Here is a 14739-nt window from a genome sequence, read left to right as displayed (position 1 = left end):
ACTCCTGTTGCTGACTTAACAAATTGACACTCTTGTTTATGGCCTCAGTAATTTCCCTAGGCTCTAGTCATGAGTTGCCAAGGCTATGGAAGCCTTTTGAGTTCGCTGACTCTGATCATATTTAGACAAGGCCATGGTCAAAGTGGAAGTTCTCTCCTCCCTTCAGAGAAAGGTACCTCCTTCTTTGATGACCTGTTCTTTCCACTGGGATCTCACTCGCAGAGATCTTTCATTTAGGTGTTTTTCTTTTTCTTTTCTTTTCTTTTTTTTTTTTTTTTTTTTTTTTTTTTTTGCCAGAGTGTCTTGGCTTTCCACGCCTGAAATACTCTCATGGGCTTTTCAGCCATATCTGAATGCCTTAAGGGCTGATTCTGAGGCCAGAGTGCTGTTTAGGGCATCTGCCATTCTATGAGTCTGCTGTGTATCCTGCTTCCCATGTTGGATCATTCTCTCCCTTTTTTTTATTCTATCTGTTAGTATTTTCAGACACTTGTCTTGTTTATGTGATCCCTTTGACTCTTAGTCCTATCATAGACTAGGGCCAGTAGCAGCCCTAACAGGGCTCTCCCTGAGTCCCAGGGAGGTGAGTTCCCAGAGAAAGGGGCTCTGCACGAGGGCAGAATGGGCAGGAGATGCCGCGAGCCTGCTCCGGGTCCCGGTGGATGCCTCCTTAGCTGGAGCTTGGAACAGACTCACGGCCAGCTACTGACTTTTTAACAATAAAAAATAAGCTGGAATTGAAAGGTAATTAATGTATTGTTATATGAGTATTCTTCTGAATTTTCATTTTATTTTATTTTTGAGCTTCTTTTTTATAGATATAGATAGATAGATTTATATTTATATATAAAATAGTTTCTTACCAAAAAGAAAAAACAAACAAAAAATTAAAATCAACTTCAAACAAACAGCAATAACAAAAATAAAAAAGGAGCAGAGTTGAGGTTGAGGCATAGGTAGGCCCCTGGCAAGCCGCAGAGGGAAGGGTGGGGGGCTGAGGTGCTCAGTCACCCTTCTGCTTGGACGCCTATACAGTGCCATTGGCCAGAGCAGTGGGGCTGCCTGGGGAGGAGGCATGCTGCATCTGGGAGGTGCCTCCAGGGGTGTGTGGGGGGCGCAGGTAGGTGTTGAACAGCTTCCCATAGAATGGGTCATGGAGAGAGAAGTTCTGGAACTGGCAGAGGGAGAGGCCTTGGCTGGGTCCTGCCTGGCACAGCTCAGCATGCAAAGTCGTGGCAGCAGGGTGGGTTGAACCCAGCAGTAGGTGCAGGATGGTGCTAACTCCGTCTTTGTATAGCAGGCGGCCAGGCCCCTCTGCCTACTCCTCAGCAAAGAGCTCAAAGGCCAGGCGGGTCAGCTCCTCCAGGCTCCTGCCCCCCTCTAGAGCTGGTAGTGCGAGTGCCACATCGCGGAAGTCCGCTAAACCCTGGGCATCCTGCTGGAAGTAGCTAACGGCACCAGCCACCATCTGAGGATCAGAGAGCCACAGCAGTCTGGCAAACTCTTCCTAGCTGATCATTCGACTCCGGCCTGGCTCTGGCCCAGCGTTCACACAGCTTGGGGACAGCCCAGCCTTCTGAAGCACTTTTCCCAGTTCCCAGAGCTGCGCTCCAAGGCCACCTTCAGCCGGCCCACCACAATCACAGGCAAGCTCCCTACAACCTGTGCCATGAACCTCTGGACATTGTTAGCATAGAGGGTGGGGTCCCTGCTCTCCTCCGGGCTGGGGTGATACACAGGGAGGAACTCTACATCCACGATGCTGCAGGGCTGAGAGGCTGTGAGCCAGAGGACTCTCAGTACACCAGGGGCCCTCCTCGCCCAGCTGGTGGTGTCCAGACCGTTGGCGTAGCGGATGAGGACAGGCTGCACAGGCACCCCGTGATGAAAGCTCCTAATCCCATTTCCAACCGCTACCCCCACCCCAAGCAGAGATTAGTGCAGGGGGTTAGCCAGAGGCACAAAGTGCAGGGGTCTGGGACAGACCTCAAGGGACACCTGGCCATGCTGCATTCTTTTATCATTTTCTGACTCCTGGACCCGTCAGTGTCAGCTAGCAGGTTCCCTGTGTCTCCTCCTCGCCCAACCCTCCCCATCCTACCAGGGTGGCCATTTCCAGAGCCGTTCCCCAAATCTAGGCCTCCTTTTGCCCACTGCCTTCCTGAATTTTCATTTTATAAATCATTCTTTCTAGAATAATGAACTTTTTTCATGTATGTTTTTCTTTCCTTAGAAATCCAAGGCAAATATATTTCTTCTTATTCATAAGCTAAAATTCTTCATTGAATGGGGCAGGGCACATAGTAAATTATCCTTAGCTGCAGGATTAGTGAATTGTACAGATATCTAGATATCTTATGATGTTTGATTTAGAAGTAGAAGTCTTACATCATCCTCCCTGGATAGTGTCCAATGAAACTTTCTTGTTTTTAGAGAGAGTACTGATTTCTTAGGCTTACCAGATATGGATATGGCAGAATATCATATATTTTGACTATTGTTAAAACATTGTTTTATGTTGGCAATCCAGAAGATTCAAGATGCTTACTCCCTTGAATGGCAACTTGGCATTTGAGAAATACAAACACTCAGTTTGTTACTGTTGAAGAATAATTTGCAGAGGAAAATAAAATCATGATTTTCATACAGGTGTAAAAATGAGTGCACATTAAAGATCTTATTTAATTTATTAATGAGGAAACTGGTAAGATACTACAAGCTACTCAGAGGTGAAGTCAAAGAAGCACAACTATAAATGGAATTGTGGAATGCTAAAATCGATGTGCAAATGGAGTCCAAACCAGCTTTCCCATGGGGTAGGGAGATTGTCTCTTCACAGAGATCATTTGCATGTCAATTGACAAGATTTATTTTATTAAGCATCTCACACAGAATATGAATTAGATAACCTGGAAGGATATGCTCCAGACAATCATAACTTTCCAGTGAGGAACAAGCTTTCCCTACACAGTCTAGACATGATACACTTGACTAATCTGTCCTCCGGGACTACAGAGTTGTCTGTGGTGGTTTGGGTGCTATCCGAACAAGGGTACTTCTGCTTAAACAACAAACAAAAAGTTGAGAGTTGAATTTACCATCATGATAGTTGTTTTTCAAACACTGGCTAGTCTCAGATGCTGCTGTAGTTATTCCTACAATTACTTGCATCTATAGGCAGTCTAGTTAACCTTTGTAGCTAAATACACATGGTGTCAAGAACATAAACATGGAGTAGTGTTGATTCTGAGCACTTAAATGGAGTTGGACGACCATTGGTGAATCAGGTATCGGATATCCAGAGCTAACCATTTGAATGTGGTCAAACTGCAATTCATTATTTCTTGTTAAACTTTTGTAACACCCTTTGCACCTCTAAATTACCTAGAGGTTGGAACAATACTCAATCCCTTCCTTAAAAGACAATATGACTCTTGATTATCCTGGTTCCAGACAGCAAATGTTGCCTGGCACTCTGGTTCTGGACTTTGCCTCAAGAAAGAGTTCAGCAACTAGTCACAGAATAATGAGTAGTATGCAGTAAGCGTTTTATTCAGAAAGCAAAAGCGCATACTCCATAGTCAGAGTGCAGGATCACTCAGAGAGCAGCAGCTTTGTCTTTGAAACATGTGTTACATTATTTGGGTTGTTTAACCAAAGGGAAGGTACCTTCTAACAAAGGGGAGGAATATTCCTGGTTTTCCCGGAAGTGGTTGGAAATTTACCGACGTCTGGCTCCTGTCCCTTTTTTCTTTTATGATCAATGTTTTGGGTTATGACGATTGGTAGGTGTGTCATTAAACATGATAATATAATAAATGTATAATGAGCTATAAGTCAATCTAGATCAGCCTTGGTCTCCTATGAATCTAATCTAAACAAGGGGTTTGTTTATATCCAGAGCAAGAGGAAACAAACATAAATTGTTGGCCAGGATATATCAGAAACTACTCCTAAGTGGCTCAACCACCCTCTTGGCCTCCCTGTCCCTGTGCTAATTACAATCTTGACACAAAGTCTTCTTAAATGCATTTTCCTGAACTGCAATCCTAACCAGCTGCAAGTAAATGTCATTTTTTTCCAACTAGGTTGACAATATCAATAGAAGAACATTGTTAGAAAATTAGGAATAAATAACCACCACAAAATAGCTAGACATCTGCAATGGAAAAATGTATTGTAAACTGTCATGGCTGTCTGGGTTACTGATTCTAGGTTTACATTGCCCTTGGGCTATTTTGTGACTTTTCCAGTTGTAGATAACTGTTAGCAGTGAGAAATAATGTTTGTCAATAAGCACGTAAATAAATTGTGTCAGGCAGAGATTCAACTGATTTTTCTTACTCCCCATCCTGTTAGTACTCTCATGGAAAAAAAAATACAGTTTGACATTATTCGTAAATTTGCCTCAATGTTTATTCCATAAGAATTTCTGGTACTTTGATTTCTTCTTGGAACTTTTATGACATCTTATGAGTTACCTCATTTTATTAAGGAGTTAGACAACTTTTGACATGGGAACATTTGATAATTGTGTGATAGATATGTAGGTCTTTATGATTTGTCATGTAGCATCACAGAAGCTTCTAGAGACTCCTCTTGTGTAAGAAACAGTTACAAACTCATATTGATAAAAATGAGCATAAACAGAAGGAAATTAAGGCAAACTAGATGACATGCACTTGATCTCTCCTTGCATTACCTCACTTTTGTACTTAAAGTGAGTACCTTCTGAGTTTAGGAATAAAAGCTAAACATTTGATTAATGTGGGCATTTATCAGATGAAAAGTACTATATAATTACTGTGATACTTGATAAAATGTCTTGTCCTCACTCTACAGTTTTGTTTGAAGAAACAAGATATCCAACTTAATTCAAATCAATATAGTTAATTAAAATAACAGAACTCTATTGAGGATTTTCTAAAGATACTTTACACTAAAAATTAGTTATTTTCATTTAAGTGAGGTATATTTCACATAGTTCTTTGAAATTTTTATGGGAAATTACTTCATAATTAAGGGGACAATTGCGGATTTGTATATAAGGAATAAACACTTATTGAAAATGAGCGCTTCCACAGTATCTTTGATGCAGAAGGCAGATGCCATCAGGTCCTACATAGATTCCCAGTATCCCTCATTTAGTGAAAAGTTTTATTGTCCTACCTTTATGATTGCAAATCAATCTCTTACAAAAATTAAATCACTGGATTGAGGGAGTTTTGAAGCTAACCCTACAGGGTCTCTGATTACAGAAATTATGAAGATATTTCTTTCCTTTATAGATATTATTTTGATGCCCAGTCTTATTCTGGGGTTTTCTCCCCAAGAATCTCAGGCTATGAGAAAAGATTGTCTACCACCTGATTTCCACTTTTCCATCATCAAAATTGATCTAAAGAATGCAAACTTGCTGACCAATCAAGGAAGGACCTTGTGCATTGCAGACCAATAAGGACCTGGACATGAGCTGAACATATAGCTCTCAGTCTCAAATTCAATCTATTGGCACCTTTATACTTTACACCTCAAGGAACCTAGGAATTAGGAAATAGACACTTGGCTCCTCGCTCTGAGCTTTACAATGAATGCATACCTACTTCATTCTCTTATCCTGATGTCAGTGATTTGCTTGGAACATGTAAATCAGGTGGGAAGATCCAGGTTAAAGTACTGGCTTCTAGTACAAAAGAAAATGGTTACTACCTGAAATCTTGCTCAGACATAGATGTTTTTAGCTGTTCATGACAGTCCCTTAGCTTTCATTTGCACCGAATAGTCGTTCACAATGAAGAGAAAATATTTACAATAGAAAGTATGTTGACTTAGTGAAATAATCCATTTAGTTAAAGATAAGACTACATATACAGATATCTAATTTGAAGATATATTTTCATGCTCAGTTGCAATTGTTTGAACATCTTTTTTATGAAATCTTACATTAATAATTAACCTGACTAAATAAAAACAATAAAGAAATGCTTTTAAAATATCTACATCAACAAGCAATTTCTTTTAATTTTCCTTAGGAAAGCACACTGTTTTCTACATCTAATTCTGTAGCACCCTGAAATGGAGAGGATCTGTTTGCATGGGTTGCTGGAACAAAATACCACAAACTGGTGGCTTAATTGACAATTACAGAAATTTATTTACTCACAGTTCTTGAGGCTGGGAAGTCTACAGTCAAAGTCCAGAAGATTTGGTTTTTGGTGAGGGCCCCTTTCTTGGCTTCTGGATGCCTACTTTCTCACTGCATCTTTAGAGGCCTTTCCTTAGCACCAGAATGAGAAAATAAGTAAGACAGTTCAGACTGTGGAAAGAGAAAGAGAAAGAGAAAGAGAGAGAGAGAGAGAGAGAGAGAGAGAGATTCCTCTGATGTCTCTTCTTTTTTTAACTTTTATTTAGTAAATATAAATTTCCAAAGCACAGTTTATGGATTACAATGGCTCCCCCCCATATTTTCCCTCCCACTCGCACCCCTCCCATCTCCCGCTCCTTCTCCCATTCCATTCACATCAAGATTCATTTTCAATTCTCTTTATATACAGAGGATCAATTTAGTATATTTTAAGTAAAGATTTCAACAGTTTGCACCCACACAGAACATAAAGTGTGAAATACTGTTTCAGTACTAGTTATAGCATTACTTCACATTGGACAACACATTAAGGACAGAGATCCCACATGAGGAATAAGTACACAGTGACTCCTGTTGTTGACTTAGCAAATTGACACTCTTGTTTATGGCATCAGTAATTTCCCTAGGCTCTAGTCATGAGTTGCCAAGGCTATGGAAGCCTTTTGAGTTCGCCGACTCTTATCTTATTTAGACAAGGTCATAGTCAAAGTAGAAGTTCTCTCCTCCCTTCATAGAAAGGTACCTCCTTCTTTGATGACCTGTTCTTTCCACTGGGATCTCACTCGCAGAGATCTTTCATTTAGGTCTTCTTTTTTTTGTTCCAGAGTGCCTTGGCTTTCCATGCCTAAAATACTCTCATGGGCTCTTCAGCCAGATCCGAATGCCTTAGGGGCTGATTCTGAGGCTAGAGTGTTATTTAGGACATCTGCCCTTCTATGAGTCTGCTGTGTATGCTGCTTCCCATGATGGATCGTTCTCTTCCTTTTTATTCTAGCAGTTAGTAATAGCAGACACTAGTCTTGTTTGTGTGATCCCTTGGACTCTTAGACCTATCAGTGTGATCAATTGTGAACTGAAATTGATCACTTGGACTAGTGAGATGGCATTGGTACATACCACCTTGATGGGATTGTATTGGAATCCCCTGGCACGATTCTAACTCCACCATTTGGGGCAAGTCTGATTGAGCATGTAAAGACTCCAGCCTATCAGATAAGGGCTACAATCATATGACCTTAATCATTTAAATAGAGACCCCCATCCTCAAACATAATACTCCTATTTATCTCTCTATCTATCTATCATCTATTTTATCTGCTTACTTTCTAGTTTACCCTCAAGAAGGTAGACTACATGAGAGAAGGGGCAGAAAATGCTATGATTCATTTACTACTTAATCCCAATATTCATTACTGTTCCTAGCTTTTCCTGGTATTCAATAAGTACCACTTTTTAAGTGAATAGTTCCCAGTTGTTTAATATCTAATTAAGATAAAGGGCAGATTTGAATATCTTGGAATATCACTCTGAATTTCCTTGTTATGACACTGTTTGCCTAGGGTGGTGAGTTAAGGTCAATGTGGTACATGAACAGGTCAGATTTTACAAGTCAGTTGTCTGATTTATTCTCTGTGAAACTCTTTATTGATAAGTTGTAGCTGTACCTAGAATCCAGAGGGATATGACTTGATACCACACACTCTTTTTGGGAAGAGCATGTAGAAGACAGGGGAAGAGCTTTTCTACTCTTCCATTTTCTATGAGGACTTATTTTTAATATTTCAAAAGATTTATTTTATTTATTTGAAAGACAGTTACAGAGAGGTTAGAGGGAGAGAGAGAGACAGATAGAGACAGAGAGAGAGAGAGAGAGAGATCTTCCATCTGCTGTTTCACTCCTCAAGTGGCTGCAGTGTCTGGGACTGTTAAGGCCGAAGCTGGAGGCCAAGATCTCCATACAGTTCCCCAACATTTGGGGCTGGGACCCAAGCAGTTGGGCCATCTTTTGCTGTACTCATGTGGGAGGCCAGCATCAAAGGCAGTGGTTTACACCTCTACAACAAAAGAACAGCTCTTGAAGTCTTCAAAGATTCCTCACAAAACTGGGGATTAGGGCTTCAACATGTACAGTTTAGAAGATTATAAGCATTAAGTCCATTACAGATCATATAATCAACTTTTTAAAATGCTTGACTCTATTGTTTCAAGTTTGAGAATGAATAATTTGATTGAAAATTATTCATCTGAGTGACTTTATTTTCTTTTAGCAGCATACTTATTTCTTATGGAATAAGGTCTTCAGCATTATAAAACCATCCTTAGTGCAAATATGACATTTTTACATCTGTTAGTGAAATATATTCCCACAGTACAATGTAATTGGTTAATTCACATTTTCCTCAGTTTGGACAAGGACCTCATATAATATTAATTTTCATTCTAATTTTAAAATATATATACATGTTCACACTTTCTCATTTCTCTCACAAAACCCCCTGAAAGATGCTTTCAATGGAAATCAAAGTGATTCTAATAAATTAGTAAAGAATTAGAGTCAATGGACATCTACAAATTCATTGTGTTTTCTCCTTTCCTACATATCCCTTAGTTAGGATCTATAGAGATCATTTTTTATAGGTTAGATTATAGGGTATGCATTTGCCAAAGTGAGATTATATCAATTGACATATTATTATTTATTTATTATTTCTAAAAGATTTCATTTATCTATTTATTTGAGAGGTAGAGTTACAGAGAGAGGGAGAAATGGAGAGAGAATCCTTCCATATGCTGGTTCACTCGCCAAGTGGCCAGAGCTGTGCTGATCTGATACCAGGAGCCAGGAACTTCCTCCAGGGCCCCACCCTGGTGTGGGGGCCCAAGCATTTGGACATCTTCTATTGCTTTCCCAGGCCATAGCAGAAAGCTCGATCAAAAGAGGAGCAGCCCATATGGAATGCCAGTGCCACAGGTGGAGGCTTAGCCCACTATGACATAATGCCAGCCCCAACATATTTTTCTTTACATTACATGTTTAACTCCTCTCCAAGGTTGTATGTGAATCCACTGAATCATCACAATGCTGACAGAATTTCACATATCACAATGCCTCCTGGTTTACTACTTTCTTTTGGCCTCAACATAAGATGCAAAAATGAAACACTTAGGTTTTGTTCCACTAAACTTCTTTTTTACACTCTCACTTTGCACAAAGATTTATATTAAAGCATAAGTGAGAAAAAGACATAAGGTCCTGTCATGGATGACTGAGATGTATTTGGATGTTACTGGAAATTGCTTTTCTCCTTCTGCACATTCTAAAAGTATATAAAAATTCTTTTATGTGTTTAATGCACAGTGATAATTGTGTTTCTTTAACCATGTCTATTTCAACGCCTCCCATGTACCTAGTGCTAAACGTTGTATATTACTATTGTTTCTGTGGTCTGCTTTCTCTTTTTCGTAAGGTGAGGATTAAATACTGTTGTAGAGTATCAAAATTAGAGAAAAATCATGTAGGCAATTTTTTCAATGACTCTCAAATAGTGGAATTTAGTTTACTTACATCCAAGGTTATTATTGATAAGTAATTAATTGTTCCTGGAATTGTTCCATACAGATTTCTATTGTTGTTTTTTTTTTTTAATATCTTTTGTTCTTTTACTGGTAGTTTTTCTACCTTCCTATTCTTTTATGATTTCTCTGTTTCTATATATAGTACTTCTTTAAGTATAATTTGTAAGGCTGGCCAGATGATGATCAATTCTTTGAATTTTTGATTGTCATGGAATAACTTCTGTTTATGAATGAGAATGTCACTGGATAAACTGTTTTGGGTTGGCAGGTTTTTTTTTTTTTTCTTTCAGAAATTGGATTATAGCTCCCCATTCTCTCCTGTTGAGAAATATGCTGTCAATCTATGGGAGTCCCTTTCAAAGTGACCTGATTCTTTTCTCTTGCAAATTATAGGACACTCTAGTGCTTGACTTTTGAATATTTGATTATAGTGTGTTATGCTGAGGATCTTTTATGGATCATGCTTCTATGAGCTTCTTTTTTTTTCTTTTTAGAATTTTTTTTGACAGGTAGAGTTATAGACAGTGAGAGAGAGAGAGACAGAGAAAAAGGTCTTCCTTGCGCTGGTTTAACCCCCAAATTGCTGCTACGGTCAGTGCTGCACCGATCCGAAGCCAGGAGCCAGGTGCTTCTTCCTGGTCTCCCATGCGGGTGCAGGCCCCAAGCACTTGGGCCATCCTCCACTGCCCTCCTGGGCCACAGCAGAGAGCTGGCCTGGAAGAGAAGCAGCCAAGACCAGAACCCGGTGCCCATATAGGATGCCGGTGCCGCAGGTGGAGGATTAGCCAAGTGAGCCATGGCGCCGGCCCCATCTCTGAGCTTCTTCTATTTGGATGTGTATATTTCTCCAAATTGGGGAAATTTTCTGCTGTTAGTTCATTGAATAGTTTTTCTAAACCATTCTTTTTTTCCATTCCTTTGGGAATTCCCCAACTTGTATATTGGATCAATTGATAATATCTCAGAAATCCCAGACAGTTTTCATTCTTTTTAATGTTTTCTTCATTTTTCTGGTCTAACTGAGACATTTGAAAAGCTCTGTCTTCTGGATCAGATGTTCTTTCTTCTGCATTATCTAGTCTATTATGTTAAGGCTTTTCACTGTATTTTTTTTAATTGACTTATTGAATTATTCATTTCTCATTTTTTGCTTCCTTTTTCAATATCTCTATCTCTTTGCTGAAGTTCTCATTCATATCCTGTACTGATTTACTAATTTCATTGAACTGTTTATGTGTACTCTTTTGTATTCTCTTGAATTCCTTCTCAGGCATTTCATCACTCTCCCATTCTTCATAGACTGATGTTAATGCAGTATTGTTCCTTCTGGCTTGTCATATTGCTGTGCTTGTTCATATCTCCTGTGTTTCTACATTGGTTTTGTGCAACAGCGGGTTCAGTAGTTTCTATCACGTTTGGAAGGTGGTTCCTGTTGACTGAAGGCTTTGTGCTGGAGATATGCTTCTGTATATTGATATGCTGCTTTATCATTAGTTGTAGTTTTATTTTTGTAATTCAGTCTCCCTTTGCCTTTATTTCCTATAGTTGATGGTAGCCATACCAGGGTCTGGGCTCTTCCTGTGGCTCTGTGTTATCACTGAGATCCATTACAGAGGTCCTTCGCTGTCTCCCAAGAGAGAAACTGGGGTTAAGAGCTTCTCGGGCCGGCGCCGCGGCACACCGGGTTCTAGTCCTGGTCGGGGCGCCGGATTCTGTCCCGGTTGCCCCTCTTCCAGGCCAGCTCTCTGCTGTGGCCCGGGAGTGCAGTGGAGGATGGCCCAGGTGCTTGGGCCCTGCACCCCATGGGAGACCAGGAGAAGTACCTGGCTCCTGCCATCGGATCAGTGTGGTGCGCCGGCTGCAGCACACAGGCCGCGGTGGCCATTGGAGGGTGAACCAACGGCAAAGGAAGACCTTTCTCTCTGTCTCTCTCTCTCTCACTGCCCACTCTGCCTGTCAAAAAAATAAAAAATAAATAAATAAATAAAAGAAAAATGTTAAAAAAAAAAAGAGCTTCTCAAGTGTTAGAAGCAAGATTTACTGGTTCTGTGGGTACGTCTACAACAAAGACTGACAAGCACTAGAGTTGTGATATCAGTGCTGGCTCCAGTAGCTGGATAGTCTGAAAGCCTCCTACTCACTGTCCAAATCTAGAACTCCAAGAGTTGCACTAATGCTATGTGTATATGATGGATTCAACATAAGCTGTCTGAGAGTGTTGCTGTATTGTGAGAGTGACTTTGTTCTGTAACAGCAGAGCAAGTGTCTTGGGCCATTGTCTGTGAATTGTTCCTGGGCTGGAATTGGGTGCAGAATTTTCAGATGCAAGCAACACCTTAGGAGCAGCATTTAGAATCTGGCAGCATCCATGGCAAAAGTGTTAGCCCTGAGACCTATGGTGGGCCTGGGCAGAGCACAGAAACACTTGGCCAGAGAACACAGCAAGCAGGAGTGATTTCCAGTATTAGGCAAGGCATCCAGAGTGCAGTTCCAAATCCCAGGAAGCAAGGTGTTCCTGGACTGGGTGAGGAACATGAGATGTATTTCATTCTCATTTACGGTTTTGAAAATATTTCAGGGCTTCTAATTCACATTGTTATCCTAGAAATTTACATTAAGTGACTATATTTTCAGTTACTTTCTTGACTTTAGAAATTATTCCTGAGGCCATTGCTGTGGCATAGCTGGTATAACCACCACTTGCAGTGCTGGCATCCCCTAAGGGCACCAGATTGAGTCCCAGCTGCTCTACTTCTGATCAAGTTTTCTGCGATGGCCTGGGAAGAGAGTAGAAGATGGCCCAAGTACTTGTGCTCCTGCACCTTAGTGGGAGACCTGGAAGAAGCTCCTGGCTTCTGGCATTGGATTGTCCCAGCTCTGTCCATTTTGGCCATTTGGGGAGTGATTCAGCAGCTGGGATATTTCTCTCTCTCTCTCTCTCTCTCTCTCTGCCTATGCCTCTCTGTAACTCTGCCTTTCAAATAAATAAACAAAATCTTTTAAAAAGTAAATTACTACTTTGAGTTCTTAAGAGTTATATGAACTCTACTGATTTTTGGCAGCTTATGTGTATTATTTCCATTATTAGGCTGATCTACAAAAAGGAATAATTAAAACCGGCCAAAATGCAAACTTTTTTATTGGGAAATTCCCATGGAAATTGTAGCAAAGTCATTAAGTATCACAAGAAAAATAGCCATTACTGACTGAGCTAGTATGGTTCCTGTAATTATCATATTCAGCCATATAAATCACACTTATATGCAGCCATAGGTCCATGAAAACAATTTCCAGTAACATCATTAAAATTCAAAAGACAGACTTTGGAGTCATACAGACCTGAATTTATATTCTAGCTTCATCATACAAGAATGTAATCTTCTGCCATTTAACCTTCCTAACTTCTATTTCTTCATTGGTGGTTCATAAAATTAGAGATTGTATATTTTGCCATCTAGTACAGTTTCCTACAAATCATTAGAAATTGGTAAATTGCTAGTATTATTGATTTTTTAAAATAATATATGTGTGGGGCCAGACTATTACTTGACATACAAATAAGTTACTATGACATTAACTTGTATCCAGAAATTTATCCATTTATTCCAGATTTTCCGATGTTTTGCATATATAATTCCTGATGATTCTTTTATTTCTGTGATATCCATTGTAACAAATCCTTTTTAATCTCTGATTATATTAATGTGGGTCTTCTTAATTTTATGTTAGTTGAGCCAATGGTATATCAATTTTGTTTGCTTTGAAAAAAAGACTCATTGTTTTACTGATCTTTCATATTTTTTTTGGTTTTAGTTTTGTTTATTTCTTCTCTAATATTATTTATTTATATCTACTAATTTTGGGTTTGGTTTTTGTTGTTTTTCTATGTCCTTGAGATGCGTTATTAAGCATTTATTGGATGACTTTCTAATTTCTTGATATAGGCACTGATTGCCATAAACTGCCCTCTTAACACTGCTTTTGGTGTATCCCTTGAGTTTTGATATGTTTTATTGTCATCTTAATTTGTTTACAGGAAAATTTTTATTTCTTTTTTTGATTTCTTTTGTGACCCACTGTTCATTCAGGATAATGTTCTTCAGTCTCCATGTGATTGCATATTTTCTGGAGTTTCTTAAGTTATTAATTTTCTTTTTTATATTTAGTAAATATAAATTTCCAAAGTACAGTTTATGGATTACAATGGTTTCTCCCTCATATTTTCCCCCCACTCGCACCCCTCCCATCTCCCGCTCCCTCTCCCATTCCATTCACATCTAGATTCATTTTCAATTATCTTTATATACAGAAGATCGATTTAGTATACATTAAGTAAAAATTTCATCAGTTTGCACCCACACAACAACACAAAGTGTAAAATACTGTTTCAGTACTAGTTATAGCATTACTTCACATTGGACAACACTCTAAGGACAGATCCCACATGAGAAGTAAGTACACAGTGACTCCTGTTGTTGACTTAGCAAATTGACACTCTTGTTTATGGCATCAGTAATCTCCCTAGGCTCTAGTCATGAGTTGCCAAGGCTATGGAAGCCTTTTGAGTTCTCCGATTTTGATCTTATTCAAACAAGGCCATAGTCAAAGTGGAAGTTCTCTCCTCCCTTCATAGAAAGGTACTTCTTTCTTTGATGGCCCCGTTCTTTCCACTGGGATCTCACTCGCAGAGATCTTTCATTTAGGTCTTCTTTTTTTTTTTTTTTTTTTTTTCCCAGAGTGTCTTGGCTTTCCATGCCTAAAATACTCTCATGGGCTCTTCAGCCAGATCCGAATGCCTTAGGGGCTGATTCTGAGGCCAGAGTGCTATTTAGGACATCTGCCCTTCTATGAGTCTGCTGTGTATCCTGCTTCCCATAATGGATCGTTCTCTCCCTTTTTGATTCTATCAGTTAGTCATAGCAGACACTAGTCTTGTTTGTGTGATCCCGTGGACTCTTAGACCTATCAGTATGCTCAATTGTGAACTGCAATTGATCACTTGGACTAGTGAGATGGCA

At 39.5% G+C, this 14739-nt stretch overlaps 1 non-coding gene and 1 pseudogene across 1 annotated transcript; one reads left to right on the top strand and one right to left on the bottom strand.

Moving 5' to 3' along the window:
- The first annotated feature begins 533 nt into the window (after positions 1-533).
- Positions 534-721, top strand: LOC149125653 (Nuclear RNase P). Its single transcript, XR_016211448.1, has one exon.
- Positions 722-1003: 282 nt separating this feature from the next.
- The window catches only part of LOC100341021 (lysophospholipid acyltransferase LPCAT4 pseudogene), a 129205-nt pseudogene continuing 115469 nt past the window's right edge, over positions 1004-14739 (bottom strand).

The sequence above is a fragment of the Oryctolagus cuniculus genome, chromosome 7, assembly GCF_051225735.1.
Source record: "Oryctolagus cuniculus isolate XC-2025 breed Fujian yellow rabbit chromosome 7, ASM5122573v1, whole genome shotgun sequence".
NCBI classification, from domain to species: Eukaryota; Metazoa; Chordata; class Mammalia; order Lagomorpha; family Leporidae; genus Oryctolagus; species Oryctolagus cuniculus.
This window is presented reverse-complemented; position numbering and strand designations above follow the sequence as displayed.